Source organism: Canis lupus, chromosome 3, assembly GCF_003254725.2.
Source record: "Canis lupus dingo isolate Sandy chromosome 3, ASM325472v2, whole genome shotgun sequence".
NCBI lineage: Eukaryota > Metazoa > Chordata > Mammalia > Carnivora > Canidae > Canis > Canis lupus.
Genome location: NC_064245.1, coordinates 56,904,862 through 56,925,335, shown reverse-complemented (window position 1 = coordinate 56,925,335; position 20,474 = coordinate 56,904,862). Strand labels below are relative to the sequence as shown.

Sequence of the window (20,474 nt, the reverse complement as noted above, 5' to 3'; positions counted from 1 at the left end):
CAGAGAGAGAGAGAGAGAGAGAGAGAGAGGCAGAGACACAGGCAGAGGGAGAAGCAGGCTCCACGCGGGGAGCCCGACGTGGGACTCGATCCTGGGTCTCTAGGATCAGGCCCTGGGCCGAAGGCAGTGCTAAACCGCTGAGCCACCGGGGCTGCCCCAAGGGTCAGATAGTAAGTATTTTTGGCTCTGTGGGCCACATGGTCTCCATACTTAGTTTCTCAAGCTGCCCAGTTACCCTGAAGCCACAGTGGACATGTCCATGAGGGGATGTGGCCCGTTCTGATAAAACTTGATTTATAAAAACAGATGCCAGGCCAGATTCAGCACATGGGCTGTTGTTTGCCCAACCCTGACTTACAAATTCTTCTCTTAATATGGTTTATTGGTTGTGTTTTATTCCAAAAATAGTGCATGGTCACGGGGAAAGAGTCCAGCCCACCACGAGAATACAAAGTGAAAAGCGGAGAATCGCTTGCCTCCTCTCTCCTCAGAGGGGACCCCATGACATCCCGCCTCCATCTGGAAGGAACCTCAGGACTTCCTCATACAGCCATGTCTGTGCTGTCAAGTTATTAGAGTGATTTAAGAAAAAACAGACACAAAGGACAGACCGACCAAGCTGGGCACTTGCCTTCTGCTTAGCCTGCTGGCATCTTAAAGATGACCCCCTTCCCTTCCAGGACAAGACTCAGGTGGGCTTCTCTTAAAAACAAGACCACTTGGGGTATAATTAGTGGCCACTAGAAAAAATAAAATACAGTAGATATTCTTTCCATCAGATCTCATCTATCGAACTGGATGACATATGGAATTCATTCATTCATCCACTTCTTTCTGCTTCAATGTTCTCACCTGCAAAATATGGATGATTTAGTACTTCCCTCATAATAGTAATGTGAGGATTATATAAGCCTACAACAGGGATCCCTGGGTGGCGCAGCAGTTTAGCGCCTGCCTTTGGCCCAGGGTGCGATCCTGGAGACCCGGGATTGAATCCCACGTCGGGCTCCCAGTGCATGGAGCCTGCTTCTCCCTGTCTATGTCTCTGCCTCTCTCTCTCTCTCTCTCTGTGACTATCCTAAGTAAATAAAAATTAAAAAAAAAAAAAAGCCTACAACATACTGATCCCCCGAAAAACACCAGCTATTATCATTGGGAGAAATAGAGCATTAGTAAAAAGCATATGGGGGAATGGTACCATTCACTGTGCTATGTCCTGAAATTCTTATTTTCTGACCATTATCTGTCAATGGATAACTCTTCTGTTTCTCTTGATGTATTCTCATACATTATTTTCCAAATATGGCTGTGATTGATAACCGTTGCACAAATCCATTTACCCAATTCTTAGACTCATTGGTATTTTATTGTGAAGACTTTTTTAAACTGGCAAATAATCAAGCACGCATCTCCTCATGTTAGACCAGTGATTCTCCAAGTGTGGTCCCTGGACCAGCAGTGTCAGCATCACCCTGGAACTCACTAGAAGTGCAGTTTCTTGGTCCCCACCCAAGACCTGCTATGTTAACAAGCCCCATGGCTGATTGGATCTGATGCACGTTAAAATTTGAAAATCTCTGAGTAAGGTTATTTGACATTGAAATAAACAAGGGGTCCTACTGGAATAGTTCCTATACTCCCTATTCAAGAAAACACTTACTGATTTTGGCCAGGAGAACAGGTTTTGAAGCTGTCCCCATCCATCAGTGACAACCTTGTCCCATTAGTACACAGCTTCTGAAGGCCAGCCAATAGGCACCAGCCTTGTTCCAGGGACCCAGCTTCCTTGGCAAAAGGTCACTTAATCCCTAAAATCTCCCACTGATAGGAATCCACAAATCCCTGAGCCTCACACTTCCCATTCTATACAAGATCAGCATTTTGCGGTGTTCATTGCTCAGCAAGTAATGGATCCAGCTTTTTGCTCCTGATATGCAGTGGTGACGTCTTCCTTCAACACCCCGTGCAAATAGGTGGATTTAGTCCAGAGCTGTCAAAACCCCTTGACACCCATAGATATAGACCTTTGTAAATGCATGGGGTGGAGCAGCTGTATAGATGGGAAGCGGTGTCCTGGAGTGGCAGTCACATTTGTATGACACACCCACACCCCTTGTGGACCACACCAGCCCATCCACAGCCCTGGGGCCTTCAGACATCCAGTCTACAACATCCAGGATAGTCCAACCCCTTCATTTTTGTATAAGAGGCGATGCACGGGAAGGGAATCACTCAAGAACAGAGATTGATGTAGCGACAGGTCAAACACAGCCCATTCCTACACTGGTGCACTTTCTACACTTTGGGAAAGAAGGCAAAGGTTTTGTAGCATCATGAAAAGTGGTCAGTGTGCTTATTATGTTGCCATAGAAACCACGAGGGATACTGTTCTAGTGAAGGGTATTAGCAAATGTACTTCTTGGTTGTCTAGGAATTACACGGAGTATTTAAACAGTGTGGTTTATATTTATTTTTCATGCTGGGACTTTCTCTTTGGGTGTATTGTACAAATCTCAGGGGAAGAATGTTATTTGACTTAGGCGTCTACTGAGCATTCCCTCTGTCTATCGTTGTGCTCATCCGGGGACAGAAAGATGCATAAGATGCGTCTGTGCCACAAAGCGCACAGCCAGAGGTGGCGGGGGGGGGGGGGAGCTGTGCCAGGGAAGAGAGGGCCATGTGCACTGCTGTGCTCCTAGGACAGAATTCCCTGCAAACTTCCATGAGAACTCAGGGTGGGAGAGATCAGAAAAGATAGGTGCCTATGGCGACAACATTGGTGTTGCGTCTTGAAGGGTGGTTTCATGTTTTCCATGCAGAAAAGAGATGAGGAGGCCTTTGTGGGCTGTGCCTTAATTTTCCTGAAACCCAGTCATGGCGCTGCCAACCAAACACACTGTCTCCCAATGGCCTTATGGAGTTGAAGGTAACACAGTTGATCTTTGGAGAAAGATCCTAAACACCTAAGGATCAAAGACAAATCATACTTACTATACCCACCTTCTGTCGTGGGTTATTGTTCAACTGAGGCTGTAATGAAGTAACCAGAGTTCTATTTATTCAGTCAACAGATATTTATGGAATGCCTGCTCTTCCATGGAAGCACTGTTCTAGCCATTGGGGGATGGCAGTTAATCAAATGACTATTTCTGATCCATTGGGGTTCACACTCCAGTGGTATTGGGACAACTCATAAAGGAAAAAGAGAAGGAAAATAAATCAGGGGAAGGGGATGGGCTGGGGGTGATGGTGACCAAGTATGTAGGAGGATGGACAAGAATTCTCTTGCATGTGATTTTTGAGCAAACACCTGAACAAAGTCAGTGACGGGGTCACACAGAATTCTGGAGAGGGGCAGGATGTAGAAGGGCATTTCAGGCAGAAGGAACAGCCAAGACAGAAGACCTCAGGCTGGAGCATATTTGGTGGGCTGAGCAAACAGAAGAGCAGGGGAGCTGAGTGACCCACTCTGGTCCCAGCCGCATCTATTCTCCAGATTTTGCTCCAAGTGAGAAGTAAATCAGAAGGTTTTTTTTTTTTTTAAGATTTTATTTATTTATTCGTGAGAGACTCAGAGAGAGAGAGAGAGAGAGAGAGAGAAGCAGAGACACAGGCAGAGGGAGAAGCAGGCTCCATGCAGGGAGCCTGACGAAATCAGAAGGTTTTGAATAGAGAATGATTGTCTGTTTGGGAAGGAAATCTCTAGCCATAATTTCTTTGTAACGCTTCTTTTCTTTTTGAGATTATGGTAAAATATAGATAGCACAAAATTTACCATCTCAACCATTTTGAAGTGTACAGCTCATAGTATTGTCTTCACTTAGTCGTGCAAACAATCTCCAGAACTTGTGATCTTGCGGAACTGAACTCTCTCTCAATTAATCTCCAGCTCCCCCTACCCCTGTCCCCCCAACCCCTGGCAGCCACATTCTGCTTTCGACCCTCAAATTCAATGGTTCTAGGTACCTCCTAGAAGAGGAGGCATATCGTGTTTGTCTTTTTGTGACTGGCTTATTCCACCGAGCATAATGTCCTCAATCAAGGTTATTCCACGTTGTGGCAGTGTCAGGATTTCCTTTAAGGCTGAATAATATTTGACAGTATCCATATACTACATTTTGTGTATCCCTTCATCAGTTGTTGGGTGCTTGGATTGCTTCCACCTTTTGGCCACTGTGAATAATGCTGCAGTGCACATAAGCACACAAATATCCCTTCAATACTCTGCTTTCAATTTATTTGGATATATACCCAGAAGTGGGATTGCTGGATTATATGGTAGTTCTGTTTTTATTATTTTTTTAAGATTTTATTTATTTATCTGAGAGACAGAGGATGAGCAGAGGAGGAGAGGGAGAGGGAGAAGCAGACTCCTCGCTGATCAGGGAGCCCCATGTGGGACTCGATCCCAGGACCCTGAGATCATGACCTGAAGACGAAGGCAGATGCTTAACCAACAGAGCCATCTGGGCGCCCCTATTTTATTTTATTTTATTTTATTTTATTTTATTTTATTTTATTTTATTTTAAAGTTAATTGATTTATTTAAGTAATCTCTGCACCCAATGTGGAGCTGGAACTCATGACTCCAAGATCTAGAATCACATGCTCTACCCACTGAGCCAGCAAAGCGCCCCTGATTTTTAAAATATAAATATAAACATAAAAGTTATGCTTATTCTTAAAAAAAATAGTTGCATAGTATTCCACTGTACAGACATAACATAATTAGCTCTATTACTAGGCATTTTGGCTGTTCTCAGTTTTTATCATTACAAGTAGAGCTGCAGCGTATAACTCTGCACATGTCATTTCACATGTTGTGCAAATATGTCTATAGGATTAATTCCTGGAAGTGGACTTGCTGAGTCAAATCTATACATTTTCATAAATCTTGGCAAACTGCTCTCAGAGATTGTACCGATTTAAGCTTTCCTCAGCAATGTTTGAGGCAAGAGTCTGTTCTCTACCCTCACCAGATCCCCCAACAAAGGCAAGAACATCAAACTTCTGGAGTTTTGCCAAGCCACAGGTATTTCAGTGTAGTATTAATTTGCATTTCTTTGTGTGCAAAGTTGAGCCTCTTTTCAAATGTTTATGAACCACTTGAGTTTCTTTTCCCATGAACTGCATGCATATTATTTTAATTAAAAATGCTTCTCTTCATATCCATTCATTTACAGTGTAAATTCCTCGAGCCTACTGACTCTGCTGGACACCTTAAGGACTATTGTAGGTAAAAGAGTGAACTTAGAGGATTCCATTCCTGCTCCCCCCCCCCCCCCCCCCCACACACACACACACCCTGGTGGAGAAGGATTTTGAGCTAAACAGCAAACTGCTTACGGAAAACTTACACGTATGCATTCGTGCATCTATCTATGTAACTTAGACTTGGAAGAACACTTGGCTGTCTACTGCAAGTTGACAGATGATCTTTGAGTAGCAGTGATATTTTTCCTCTGTGCTTTTCCTTATTTTTCAAACTTTTGGTAATAGACACACATTAGGTTTGCAATTAGGTGATCTCCTTTGTCCATTTTCTGAATTTTCCGAGGTTTTCTTTCCTTCTTTTTTTTTTTTTTTTTTTTTTCCTGCCAGGAACACAACATAGTCTTTGCATTCAGGAGAAAGAAATGCGTGATGTGAAAACACAAGTATGTTAGATATTTAAAAACGCAGGAAAGAATGTTCTTTCTCTATGGCAATGATGAGTTTGGTGAGGGAGATGTAGAAATCCACACTCAGAGCTTACAGGGGGTTGGCCCCTGTTGGAAGCCTTCCCGTCCCAAATTCCAACACAGACCTCCACTCACCAGAAAAATTAAGGACTCGTCTCTTCTCGGCTGGCAACCTCATCTGCATGCAACAAAACAGGAACTGACCAGCTATGAGTCCTGGAAACTGGGCCCCAGGGCGCAGGCTGGGAGTTCCCCTTCCTCCCCTGCTAGCTTCAGGCTCCGTGTCCAAGGGCGACCCCTGTTGGTGGAATTGAAGTACGCCCATGGCTCTCCTCCTCCCAGGATTGGGATGCCTGCGGTTTAATTTTTGGTGGGGTCTGCTGGAAGCCTTGCAGGGAACTGCACTCTTGCTCCTTTCCCCAGCTGCATTCTGCTTCCCCTCTCCCCACGCTCCCCCTTCCTCAGGCTAGCCTGCCTTGTCTGGAGGCCTGCGGGAAGGAGCCACAGGTGCGGCCAGCCTCTCCAACACCACGCAGGGAGGCTGCTGTGAGGCCAGAGACCAGCTTTGCCGGTCAGCAGGTAGACGGCAGTGACCCTGCTCTGGGGGCCAGGCTTGCACCCTGCCAGCAGACTGAGAAGGCCAGGCCCAGGCAGCTTGTGGGCGCAGTGAGCACACAGGACGTTCAATGCACAGGATGTGGCCGAGGGGCTGCCTCTCACCTCCGCCAGAGCCCTGCGGCTTTCTGGGGGGAGTAACGCCCTTTGGGAGCATTTCTCCCCTGCTTGGAGACTCCCCCTGGAGGTTCTGATAAGAATCAGAAAACCCACACAGCCCTTCCTAACCAGTTGCTCTCTCGCCCTCCCAAGAACAAGCCCATGCATCAAGGCAAGCCTGGGTAGGCATTCTAGAGGACCAAGGCTGCCCACGTTGCCACAGAGGGTTGCCTGGCAGTCAACGTCCATCCCATGATGATGGGAAGTGCCAAATGGGCATTGATACGGTCTGATTTCAGACATGTGGAGCCTGTTTGCAATCCATCAGCATTACTTTCTCCCCTGGGCATTGGTCTGTGATAAAGAAAGCTGGACACCAAGGAATGTACTTTGAGAAAACATGACTAAGGAATTCTCAGAGCCCATCAGCACACAAGAGTCTTCCTTCACTGTTTAGAGTCTCGGTCCCTGTGGAGCTCACCTCTCACTAGAGAGCACATGCCTTGCAGGCCTCAGATCTATTCTCCCCTGTAGCTCTCCATGCTCCAAGAAAGACTGATTCAAAGCTGCCGTCTCTCTGAGTACCCAGATCCTCAGCATCTTCCAGATATTTGTGGGTCCTGGTGTCTGGGCTTCCTCTTAAAGAAAGGAAGGGAACTAGAAATGATGGTTGAGGAGGGTGGGTAGTAGCTCCATCTAAATTTGCTGGAAAGGAGAGGTGGGGGAGGGATGCTTGCCAAAAGACCCAGCTGGCTACCTTTCAAGATGTCAAGGAAGGGTTGAGGATTCTAATCACTGACCCCAGTGAGGGTCCAGACCAGCTTTCTGGGAAGGGCCTGTGGAGGAACTCAGGGCTTCCCTGGGTTAGCCAGGCAGTCAGGGCTTCTGCCCCAGCCTGGAAGACAGACACAGACTCTAGCAGCTTCTGCCTGACTGGTTTGGTGGTGGTGCCTTCATGGGGCTGGTGTGTGCTGCCTAGAATGAGGACCTTCCCCACAGAGTTGGTTCTCACCGGGTGCTGGCTGGAAGGAAGGAAGAAACATATTCGAGGAGGCTCCAGCTAGTAAGGTGAAAGGGCTACGTTGTAAACTCCAAAAAAGTGGGACAGATGGAAAAAAAAAAACTGGTATCAAAACCCTCATTTTACAAACGACAAGCAGAGACCCTGAGAAGGGAGTAGATGACCACGGGTCACCCAGCAAGTTAGTGGCAGATTTGAGAAAAGACTCCAGATGCCCCAGGGATCTGACATGGGCTCTTTCTACTTGTACTGTTTCCTCGGGCAGGAGACCATCTAGAGGCGTCACATTGTTTCCCTTGACCCTTGAGGATCTTGATCTGTCCAGTAAAAGAGGATGCTGGAGGGATTCTAATTTACAGAGCACCTACTATGTGCTAAGTATCTGCATATTGCAACCTCATTTTTTTTTTTTTCAAAGACCTCTTTTTTTTTTTTTCCCAAAGAGTCTCTAGCTCGTCGCCCTGGGGACAAGGGCCATTCACGAGAGACACACACAGAGCGAGAGAGGAAGAGGCAGAGACACAGGCAGAGGGAGGGGGAGAAGCAGGCTCCATGCAGGGGGCCTGATGTGGGACTCGATCCCAGGCCCCCAGGATCACATCCCGGGCCAAAGGCGGTACTAACCGCTGAGCCACCCGGGCTGCCCTTGCAGCCTCATTTCTATCCTCATTTCTATCCTCCAGTAGGTCAGGTGAGGAAGCCTCAGAGAACCCATTTCCTTGATGAGAATAGTGCCACCCAGAGGGGCTTAAGACCTTTGTCTGGTGTGTCTGACTCTGGTTTCAGATGAAGTTCTCTTTGAACGCGTTGCTCTTGCAGGAACGCTGGGTCCCGCGTACCAGGGTCTCTCCAAGGCCACACTTTTTTGATAAGTTAACAAAGAAAAAAAAGAAAAGAAAAGAAGATCCTGAGACTCTGAACCCCACCCCGCGGCCACTCGGGCCGACGCAGGGCCTTCCCTCCACAGCCCGTGGCCGGGGGCCGGGCCGGGGGCCGGGGGCCGGGGCCGGGGGGCCGAGCGGGTCCGCGCCCGGGCTCCAGCGCCCCCACCCGGCCGCCGCGGGGCTGTCCGCGGGCCCCGGCGCGGCGGGCTCGGGTCTGCGCCTCCCAGAGCGGCCGCCAGAGCCCGCCCGGGGCCGGCCGGGGCGCGGGCCCCAGCCCCACCTCGGCGAGGGGCGGTCGGCCGGGGGCGGGCGTCTGGGGCCCCGGGGAGGAGCCAGCGGCCGGCGGCGCCGAGCCCGCCGCGCGCTATAAAAGCGGCCGCTGGGGCGCGGGCGCCGGGGAGCGCGAGCGGAGCGCGAGCAGAGCGCGGCGCCTGCGGCCATCGGGGCGGAGCGGGCCGCGCGCGGAGCCCCACTCTTCCAGACGCGTCCTCGGAGCTCGCGGGCCCGTCGCCCTGCCACCCGCCCGGCCCGGCCGCGCACTCCTGCCCTTGGGGCGTGCCGCCGCCTCGGCCACCGACCGCGAGGTAAGCCCGAGCCCCGGGGGAGGCCAGCGCGCGCCGGCGCCTCCCGCGCTCCCGGGGCACGGTGCCCGGCTCGGGCTCCTGCCAGTCCGTGCGCTCTGTGCTCTGCGGTCTGTCCGTCCGTCTGGGAGCCCGTCGAAGGGCGCACGCCCCTGTCCCTGCCCTCTGGGAGGTTTCTCCGAAACCGTGTGATCCTTTGCAAGCAGCAGGTGCCCGGGGGCGCCAGCGTCCCAGGAGCAGGACCGGCGGTGCGTGTGTGTTGGGGGGGGGGGGGGACTTGCTTTCTGCAGAGTCAGCCCCCTTCTCAGGGGCAGAGGGAAGGGGTCTGGCGCCCGGGAAAGGGGCTTGCGGGCGAGGGAGCGCACAGAGGGCCAGCTCGCGGGTCCAGCCGGCGGGGAGCCGCGCACATCGTGCACCCGCGGGTGTGCGCCTGGCAACAGGTCTGCGCCCTGCTGCTCGGCCTCGGCAAGGTCTTCCTTCTGGGGTCCCCATCACCTCCCGCTGGCTCCGCTGGCTCGCGCACTCTCCCCGGGTGGCGCTGGGTCCCAGCGGCGTGGTGCCCCGGAGGGGGACCTGGGGGGGGGGGTGCAATTAAATGTTAAAAGAGGTGACAGCCCCTGTTGACGTTTGGACAGAGACTGCCAGCCAGGCATTGCTGGGAGACGGTTCTTTGGTGCCTGGCAAGGGACCTCGGCTTCAGGAAGGGTTAAATTAGGTGAAAGGCAGGCGCCTGGCGAAGCGCAAGCCAGGGCTGTGGCTGGGTCTCCAGCTCGTCGCCCTGGGGACGAGGGCCAGAGACCTTCTGGAACGGACCCGGCGGCACGCATGTGCTCTTGAGAAAGGCGCCCAGGGCGCCCAGGTCCTCAGCCGCAGACGCAGCTCTCCGCGCCCGCCGCCGGTGCCCGCGGCTCCAACACCACGGCCGTCCCAGGCGCGCCTCCAGCAGCAGGCTTTGAGGTCCGGAGTCTCGCTCCGCAGAGCGCAGCCAGCGATGCCCACAGGTGAGAACTCTCTTTTGAAACTACTCTTTTGATGTTTGAGCCAGTTCCTGGCTGCAGCCCCAGCCCCCGAGAGGGTGAGCCCGGGAGCGAGCGGCTCCATTCCGCGGTCTGGAGGCGACGGGGCGCGCCCGGGGGCTGGAAGCCGGCGGCTCTGCGTGCCCAGGCGCGGCGCCACCATGGACAGCTCCCAGCCGCTTCCTCCGCTCCGGGTCCGCGGCCCTGGGTCTCGGGAAGTCGCCTGCTTCCCTCCCAGACGCCAGGTGTTGAGACACAGGGCAGCAGGACAGGGACAGCTAGTTTTTGAGAGCCCTCTGTAACCTGTCCCAAGGCCGCGGGAGGGCAAAGGGAGCCTGTGGTTGGTGACCGGGTCCTCGATGGGCCTGCCGCCGAGCCCCGTCCCGGACCTCGGGCATGGGGGGTGGCGGGGAGGGGGTCTCCGGCTCTTCGGCAGCGCCCAGAGGCCCTTCAGAGGTGTTATTATAAATGTGTGACGCCTGAGCCTCCGATGAGGCAGTGAGATCATGCCAGACCTAATTAGGGACTGCTCAGACTGCTCTCTCTACACAGCATGGGGTTGTGTTGCATTTTATTACATTATTTAGCAAATTTGGTATTGGGAAGAGATATTAGTGTCAGAGTCACAGAGACAGGATGGAGAAGCATCCAATAGAACAAGTTTCGGAGAATGTATTTGGATGCATTTGCTAAAAGCAGCTATGCTGTTTTCTGATCCTCATTGTTTTCTCCACATTGTTTTCTCCACGGTGTAAAACACTCTTCAAGAAGCTCCCAAAGGTTCCTCTTGAGTTCACTTGATGCATTTTCGAGTTGGTTGCTTGGAAACAGGGAGGGGAGAACCTGTAGGGGTTCACCTGTGCAAATTAGGCACCTCCTTTCTCGGCTAAGAAATGGCATGGAGTGGGGCTCTCCTTTTTGCCCTCTGCACCTATACAGAAGTGTGTATCTTCCTCTATCATAAAATTGTAAGGCATGTCCAAGGTCTGATTCTGTTGATGACTGATGGAGGTCCATGGAGAAGTAAAAAAAAAATCAAGCATCCTTTTTTTTTTTTTTTTTTTTGAGGAAGCGTGTGTGATTTTGTTAAAGGTACTTGAGCTCTGTGCCTGCTTCCTCATCTGTAACATGGGACCACACACTCTCCCTGGCAGAGTTGCCAACGAGAACTAAAATGGCACAATGTAAACCACTTAGCCCCTCATGGAGTACAGAGAACACTCTTAAAATGGCAGTGATCACAGGTGTATTTCAAAGTTTCTTTTGCAGCACCTGCCCTCTGCTCTCTCCACTAACCAGCAATTGTTTGACAGGGAGACTCCGTTTCCCACTCTATGTTCATGTTGGAGAACTTGTGGATGAAAGTATTGAAGTTAATCACAATGCCAACAAAAATGTTGTTCAAGGATAAACAGAAGAACTTTCAGTGAGACAAATCAGGCACCTGTTTTTCTCACCTCTACCACTTGGAAGAAAGACAAAGTAAGTCATTTTCAAAATATTGGCATAGCCCTCCAGATGAGAGGAATAATTCTTCCTGACACTTCTCTCAAAACAACCCAGGATTTCCAAAAGCCCTCCTTGTCTTGCTGCGGGGGCGGGGATGAATTTTCTCGGGTCTTGATGGGGAGTGGCCTCCATGGCCCCTGTTTCTGGATCACTGCAGGGTGGAGTGAGGGTTTGCTGCACTGGACAGCACCTTGTCTGGGAAGCTCATGTGGGGTCCTCCCCATGCAAAAGGCAGCACATCCCTTCATGGTGGAGCCCTGCTTGGCTGTGAGATCCTGCCTGGGACACAGGTCTGCCTGGAACATTGGCTAGTTATTTGATCCCAGCTGGATTTGAAGATACCCTCCAGCTCTGCATTTGGGATTCTGTCTGGTAAAAATCATGAATACCATAAAGTTTGGATAATGGAATTATAATGGGCCCAATCTCACAGTTAGAATTTTTTTCCTGAAAAAAAGTACGTACACGTGTGTGTGTGTGTGTGTGTGTGTGTGTGTCTGTATTTGCCATTTTCATATTCTAGTACTCTTAGATTTTTTTCATCTGTGTTTTTCCTTGGTAGATCAGAAGTCATCTTAGCTCCCTCCATCTGAAAGACATGGAGCTCACAGATGCGGTGCACAGATGCTGGGAGTCTTTCCATGAGTTTCGTCTGCCTGATGGTGTGAATGGAGCAGGAGGCTGGGCTTCACCCTGAAGCTCACCCTGAAGCCCTGGCTCTCTTCTCTGGGCTTCCACACAGGTTCCGGTATCCAGCACACAGAGCTTTCTGGTAGGAAGACAACTGAACCACAGAACCCCCTTGGAGTCAGGGCCAGTGAGGGGAGGAACTTGCCTCGGAGGTGGCAGGGGGCTCTCCATAGGCCCTGTGGCACTCTGGGTCTGAGCCTCTGGGGCAGGTCAGACAGCAAGAGTGGCATTTGGGAAAGGCCAGCAAGACGAGTGGGGTGAGCTCAGTCATTCTCAGCCTTCTCTGAACCCCGCTGCTTGAGTAGCCCCCTCTGTGGTATTGGCAGAGCAGCACATTGTAGAACGAATGCATTGGTAGTTACAGCCCCAGAGAAACACAAGTGTGTGGGTTGTTTTCCTAAGAGGAACAGAGATGTTTATGGGCTGCCCCCATGCCGCCTGATGGTTTTGAGGGCTCTGTCGAGGCTCAACGTGGCTGCAGGCACACAGGTCCTCCCTTCCCTCCCAGCCCCTGCAGGTGCATGAGCCCTGGAGAGCACAGCAGCCTCCCCCCAGCACTCCCCGGGAGGAGGTCTCCTTCTCTCCAGCTCCAACAGTCTGGCTCCTCCTGCACTGGAAAACTGCTGAGGTGTTATCTCTGAATCTTTGCAAGGGCAGCCACAGGACTGATTTAGATATAACTTGGTTTAAAGTGCTTTTATCAGACAACTGCTTTTGAAAACCCCAGGTGTTTCTCTCGGCTGTCTGTAGGAGAGCTTGGCCATTAGGCATTTTGTGTTATGGGGAAGGCACGTCTAGAAGCTGGTCCTTCGCCAGTGTAAAGTGGCCTGCCTCTCCTGTTCCTAGACATCTCGAGGGGGCAGGAGGGCTTTGAGCTTCCCCGGGAGCCTGTCACACTGTTTGATCTTGTCTGGGTTCAGGAGTTCCTGCTGTTGGCTGTAAGGCTTGGGCCCAAAACTGGGCAAAGCACAGTGGCCAGTGCCTCCTAGACTGGACTATGTAGAATTACTGGGGAGCATGTGAAGATGCAAACTCTGATTGGCTGCACTGGGGAGGGGCCCAAGAGTCTGCTTTCCTAACCAACTCCCAAGTGATGCCGTGGCCCACCGAGCTCCTTGGGAGGTGCCAGGGGTACATCATTGCCTTCCTATAATCCAGCTCAGCCCTTCTTGGTCTATGTTAAGTCAGTTTCTGGTGTCTGAATGCATGCAGTCCAGCTGGCCTGTGTCCTCCTAATGACCTTATAATGACCCCTCAAATTCTTGGAGGTAATTATTGTTGCTCCTAAACTGTCTTATCAGTAGACTAAATATCATCCCCTTTTCCCTGTCATAATAAATTTTCCAGCTCTCTGAACCGAGTTACTTTTAAGTGCAAGACCATTGTGCAAATGGCAATTTATCTTTGCCTGGCAGAGGCATCTGAATGTAATTTTGCTGGTATTAAGAGATCACTTGGGGAGTCTCATCTCACTCTGGTTCCAGACACAGAGAATGCATGTTTACATTTAGACAACTTTACTTGCCTCTAAAAATCACAACTTTTTTTTGAACCTAAAAATGAAATTTAAACCTCCGTTCTCTTGCTCAGCCCCCCTCCCTGTGACATTCCTGCAGGATGAGCATGCATGATGGTCAGCCCAGAACGTAGGTGTGCGATCGCGTCCTATCATCCACTGCCGCATCTGGAGGCAGAAAAAAAAATTGAGTACAAAATTTTGATCATCTTTTACATGGAGGTCCTGTGTTAGCCATGGGAGGAGGTGGGATTAAATAAATGGTCCCTGGCATTCAGAGCTAACAACAGTCTGGCTGGGAGAACAGCCGCCTAGGTCAGAAGCTGCCATATGGTGTGATGAGGGCTGAGACACGTGGGTCAGGAGGATCGGTGGGCCAGGAACCTGCTGGGGACAAGGGAAGCCAGAGGACTTCCCCAGGAAGGGGGGCATACAGTGCTTCTGGCAGGATTAGCAGGGGTTCATAGGGATTTTCCCATGAGGCAACGTGAGATTTGGGGAGCAGAATTCAGAAGGTGTTCCACACAGAGAAAAGGCCTCAGGGAAAGATCCAGAAGCCCAGGCAGGCTTAAACCTCTTATGTCCCACAACCTATCATGTTCAGGAAGCTCCTTACCTGTCCCAGGTGCATAAGCGCCCTTACCCACCCAGACCTTGAACCATACCAGGCAGAAGAGAGAGTCCTTCTGAGCACCTGGTGTCTTTAGTTTCATAGACTTGTGGTTTTCAACTACTATAACCATAATTTTTTTTCCCAACAAAGTCTTACTACATCTCATTTACAAACCAGATAAAAAGTGGCTGTGGCTGGGAGGACGTTTTTATCTCGAGGTCCCCCAGGAGTTCCACAGAGCTCTGTGGGTTCCAAGGAGCACCGTTTGAAAACCTCTGCCTTGGATCATTTCATTTTGCTTTCGGTATTCATATTACTAGTGCCAGCTTCATATTATTGTGGCTTGTCTTGCTATGTCTTAAGATTCTGGATGTCTTGCTGGGCTTGGTGTCAACAGTTTTTAATAAGATGATGCCAGAAGTATGCTGTGTGTGATTGTCTCACAAACATGAGGTGTGTGGGTTACTGGTGACAAGTGTATGTGACAGATACTGGCTCAGAAGACTCAAGCTGTAGCTGACCAGCACAGGAGACAAAGAGAGGTGTGAACTTCTTGCAAAAAAATGGGCTTTTTATTTCCAACCTTGTCCGTCAATCTATGCACCCAAGATTCTTCCGATTCTATAGAAGCTGGCAAGAAGGAAAAATAGCTTATTTTGAGGTATAAGACTCGATAAATTATTTCCAGGATCTTGCGTCCTTTTTCACTGATATAAAGGAGACAAATTTGAATGTGGGAGGTTTTTGAAAGTGGAGTTTGAACGGGGACTGTAAGTCGAAAGTATAAAAACAGAGAAGCTCTGCTGACTCCATGGGGATGGGATGGAAGGTTCCAATTCAAGCTGTGGCTCCTGCTTGCTTCTAACAGAGCTCTTCTACTGGAGAAAATCAATGCTCAGATGGGACAACCCCCAAGGGGGGGCGCTGTCCTCACCCACCTGTGCTTCTTCTCCTTAGAAAAGTATTGGTGCTTCTTCTCCTTAGAAAGGGATCTGAAGAACCCCTTCTGAGCATAGACCCAGCTCTAAAAATCCTATGACTGATTTAAGGTGATCAAAGTGACACGTGGTTAGTCTGGGGAACTTGGAGGACACCCCCACCTCTTGGAAGACCCTGCTGGCTCTGTGAGGAGCCTCAGCGGAGCAAAGAGGCAGGTGGCATCTCCCTCCAGGTGGGTGTCCCCAGGTGCCAGAGGCTCCTCTTGCCTGCTGCCAGAACAACAACCCGCTGAACCCCACAGCGTCAGGGAGCGCTGCCGTGTTGGTGGGTGACCAGCAGCCTCACCATCTGGGAGCATCTGGCCTCACATTCAGGGGTCTTTGCTTTAGACCATATCACCCTAGACATTGGAACACCCTGAACTTTGGATTTGACTCCCAAACCATCAGGATGCAGCCCATCCTGGCTTGCTAGGGCTGGACAGTGGCTGGCTCCTATGTCGCCCTGGCCTCTTGGCAAGGGTGACCAAAGACCCTGGCTCCCTAGATCCCACAGAACTATCTGGGGGTGCTCAGTGGTGACCCTGAACTGTCTACTGGATGCAGAGGCCATGTTTGGCTCTCTCTACTCCCTGGGGGCGCGGGCAGTGGTGTCTGCTGGTGGGCGATGAGGGCGCAGGGGCCCGAGGGTACAGAGCTGGTACAGGGTGGCACCTTGGCTTGCACTCACCTGCCTTCCTTCCAGGGCTCTTGTCCTTGCTGTGTGGTTGGGTAATTATTCCCAGCTCCTTCCCCTAGAGCTTCCTGACCCCGGGAGGTCCAGAGCCCCCCAGGCTGACGATGGGTGTGCAAAGCTTTCTCCTTCCTCAAAAGAATAACAGGAATGAAACCTCAGGAGGAGTGAGTTGGAGAACAGCTTTGGGAAAACCATGAAAAACAAAAATGTTTTTGAGCAAACTGGTGGTTTTAGGACCAGCCTATTTCAAAGCTGACTGTGTTACAGGCACTGAGTAATTCACTCATATGCTAATTTTCCAAAGGTTTGGGTTCAGGAAAACCTCAAACACAGTGGCTAAGTACTTTCCCTTTCCTTTAAAAATTGTGTTTATTTTCGGACGAACCTAATCCATATGTTTCAGATCCATTTCCGCGTTACTCAGCAAAAGGTTGTTTTTCACCGACATTGCTGAGCCGTGAGTGTGCTTTGGTCCCTTCTCGTCCCTCCTGCAGCCACTGCACACTTCAGCCGGCTGGTGCTCCTGGTCCCGCAGCTCCGCGGCCTCTCATGACACACGAGTAAACACAGGAGAAAGTCAGTCACGTGGATCCTGTAGTCCTTTTTTTTAAAGATTATATTTATTTATTCATGAGAGACATAGAGAGAGAGGCAGAGACAGAGGCGGAGGGAGAAGCAGGCTCCCTGCAGGGAGCCCAATGCTGGACTCAATCCTGGGACCCCAGGATCACCCCCTGAGCTGAAGGCAGACACTCAAGCACTGAGCCCCCCCAGGAGGCATCCCTGATCCTGTCTTTATTCACAATTGTGATATTTGGTTCCCTATGGATTTTCTGCATGAATTTCAATTTTTGAAATGGGGCATTGCAATATTGTTTATATTAACAACTGGGGGGTTTTGGTGCTCTTTTACATTTTGAACCCTGACCTCAGCCTCAGTCCAGCAAATGCCACGTGGAGAGGCCAGTGCCCGAGACACGGCAAAAAGGTATTGGTGATGTGAACCAATCAGTGCCTCTGGCTCTTAACCCAACTGTTGATTTGATCTGGGTGTAGCGCTGTCGGGGAGAAGGAGGAGAGGAGGGTGAGCTCTCAGCAGACTTCCGTGGACCTGAGGCCTGTTTTCCCTTCTCCTTTGCCTCCTTTCGCTTTTAGAGGGAAGGCATCGTGGTGTCCATGCTGAAATGTTTTGCAGATTCTGCTGGGCTGATGTGTCACTGTGTCTGTGACTTCTTCGGAAGGGACTGAGTTCATCTGATTTCTCAATTCAGTTCCTGGTAGCAAAAGAGAAAGCAGCTGTTGGATTTTAGCTTTGGAACTTGCCTGTGCAAGAATTTCTTCTCATTTAAATGATTTTTTTTAAAAAAATAAGAAGGCACAGCAATCTCAGCGGTGTCTGTCTGGTTCATAGCTTGGAAGAGGCTCAGAGATTCCTCCGACCACATAATCGCCACATAATCGTGGGTTGTGTAGATACATGAGCCAGGTGGCCAGGCGAGAGCTTGCGTCTGTTTTAAATTTTAAGGTCCTTGGGTAATGTTGTTACAAATGGTAACATATAAACATTTCTTGGGATTTTCTGAGAATGACCATGTAGTGAATTTCATTTTTACTTTGAACATCCCCACATACAGTTACTTTAAATGAGAGGCTATTTTTAACATAAAAAAAAAAAAAGATGGTGCTTTGATTGAATCTTGCTTAATAAGCACAAACGTGAGTCTGTGCTCTGTGGGGTCATTCGGGGACACCACCTCTCGTGGGTCAGGGGAGCAGAGCAGAACAGAGACCTGGTCTGAGCCGTGAGGGTCAGGTTTGCACAAGGCTGGAATCTCCTTCCCATGATGCACAAAAGGGCCTCGTGTCAGTACAAGAAAGAGGCATTTCTTCATTCAGGACAGGACCTCCCTGGGCTCAGACGCAGAGATTTTTATGTTCTGGGTATTCCCAAAGCCTAGCACATAGCAGGCACAAGGTATTTATTAATTATATGGCTGCATGAGCCCTACATTGGAGCTCCAACCCCCCCCCCCCCCAGTGCATACGTTTCTCACAGAAAGAGATTTGATGTGGATCCTTGTAATTCTGCTGGCATGGGATGAAACCAGAGTCCTACCAGTCAGTCACCTTCTCAAGGTCTGCCCTTGGGGGGCCCTTGGGGTTATACTTGTCATTATTATGGATACCTGGTATTTACTGAGCATTGACTAAGAGGTCAGGCTCCATGGGAGCATTGAATCCTCCTGATGGCCCTGAGCAAGGCATCAGATGGAGACCCAGTGAGGTCTGCTGAGGGCTGCTCAGGAGCCTTGAGTTCCTCAGGGACATTAGGAGGTGATGCAGTTGGAACTGGGACCCAGATCTGTGTGCACCCAAATGCCCGTGCTCTGACTGATGCCCAATGTTGCTTGAGTTTTCAATTTTGAGAATGCATGTTTATGGTAATATTGTAATTCATAGTGAAGTAGTTGCAGAGTAATTTCAACCCCAAAGCGGTCGCTGTTGATTTGCCAATTCTTGGTTGGACAACTGGGGTTCAGAGACGCCTCCACTGCACCTCCCTGTGATGGAGAAGCTTGCATGCAGTCTAGCTGGGAGACAGACAGGTACTCAGTGAGCTGTAGTCTGTGCTGGAAGCAAGGTGTGCAGTGGGGAAGAGACCAGCAGGCAAGACTCAGGATGGAGGAGGTGGTGTTCAGCTGGCTCTTTTTTTTTTTTTTTCATTTTTTTTTTTTCAGCTGGCTCTTGAAGGAGAGCATGTTTGCTGGCCAGAGAAAGAGGGTTAGGAAGGAGGGAAGAATCTGAAGGAAGTTCCTGAGGGAAAGTCTAGGAGCTCCTGGAAATGAGATGATAATGGTGGGGGGAGTGGGTCAGGGAGGCTGGCCTTTAACCCAGGTGATGTTGATAAGGGGAGGGGTGGGATCACTAGGGGGACCTTCAGCCCTTGGTCCTGGTGGCAGGTGGTTTGGGTTAGGATTGTGTCCCTCAGTCCAGAGGGTGATGTTTTGGCAGCGAGTGCATCCGGGATCCCGCGTCACTGGTACAGTGTGGCTGGCAGGGCCTAACAATAAGGAAACATAGATAGCCCAGCGTGTTATTGGTGCCCGGCCAACAGGGCATGGAGGGCATGAGGGAGGACGTTACACTGGAAGTATTTCAGTGACTTGCAGCCCTCATCACTGCCAGTATAGGGCCTAGTCCCTCTGCAGGTGGAACTCCAAGGCTCTGAGGGTGATTTTCTGAGACTCAAACCCCACACCCTTGTTTACCAATATCCTTCCAGACTGTCCAGCCTCAGTGTGGGGTCAGCAGGGCACGTGCCTCATCCTGCGGCCTGTGTGCTGATTTCCATAAGCACCTTCCTAACTCTTCACAGACTCTTGGGCACATCCCTAACTGTCTCGCTGGACTGATCTGCACGAGAGGTGGTGCAAGGAATGAGGGGCCCGGGGACAGGATTTCTGTGAGAGGCTCACTTTAGGCAGGAGCAAGCGGTCACTGTGGAGGATGCTGGTCCAGCTCAAGTTTTGGAGAAGCTTCACTGGATGAAGCAGATTGTCTGAATGCTGTCTCATGTGCAAAGGTCCTGGGGTGACCTTCCTTTGTCTCCCTCTTCTTCTCTGCACTGTGTTTGTAATTAGACATTCAGGGGATTTCAGGGAATGAAATCCAGCCACACATGTCCCCTGTGTGCCAGGAACTGGTCTTAGTCCTTTAGCAAACCTATGAGTGCCTGTCAGGTGGCCAGAGGAGAGAGGCATCCCCAAGGCCTGCAGCTCTGCGAGTTTCAGTTCAAATCACCACACTCTCCAAGGTGGTTCTCACCAGAGAGCAGTGTGGAAGCAGTATTTCAGGAAAAGTTCCTGTGGATTTTGCTGACTACAAAATAAACTGTTGCCCATATTCCTTCCTCATCACTTTTAAAGGCTTTTTAGTTGATGTTTTCTTGGGCTTATAGAATATTAGAGCTGGCGGAATGAACCGGAAAGAGGCGTGGGCCTTGGAGCCTCACAGGCCTGGCTGTAAATCTACCTCCCCCGCTGATTCGCTGTGTGACTTCAGAAAAGTTATCCTGCCTCTCCCTGCCTTGGTTGTTTATCCATCCCCTAAGATGGGATAACCATATATTTTTCTGAGCATAACTAACGCACAGCCACTAATAGTGAGATGACACATGGCAAACCTCTTAGAGCTGTGGCCTGGTACCCACGAGGTCTACACATGGCACGTCTCCTCCATCTGTCCGCACATGCCATTGAATCAGCAGACATTTCGAGTGAAGGAGGCGAAACTGTGACTTCTGGGCGAATTTGCAAACTTTAAAACTTTGTCAGACGGTAGCAGTGCCCCGTCCTGCAGCCGCCCTCCGAATGGGGCCCTAGAGGCCGCGTCGTGGAGGAGGCCCACCTCTGCATGCCCTGGGGCAGGAATGGGGTCCACTTGCCCATGCTACGTCTCTGGAGCTGAGCTGCTGCCTAACACAGGCTTATGAGCAAGTGCCGTGTGCAAGAGAGGTACTCGTGGACATCCCCTGGCTTCTGCCATGTACCACTTGCCCTTGAAGTGCCCTCCACA

The 20,474-nt window shown here is 50.6% G+C and overlaps 1 protein-coding gene across 2 annotated transcripts in view; it reads left to right on the top strand.

Moving 5' to 3' along the window:
* Positions 1-8,784: 8,784 nt before the first annotated feature.
* LOC112653385 (cell migration inducing hyaluronidase 1) overlaps positions 8,785-20,474 on the top strand; it is a 138,678-nt gene continuing 126,988 nt past the window's right edge. For both annotated transcript variants that reach the window (XM_025437496.3, XM_025437495.3), the window contains exon 1: positions 8,785-8,884. The gene's annotated coding sequence lies outside the window, so the exon portion shown is untranslated. The remainder of the gene's footprint in view (positions 8,885-20,474) is intronic.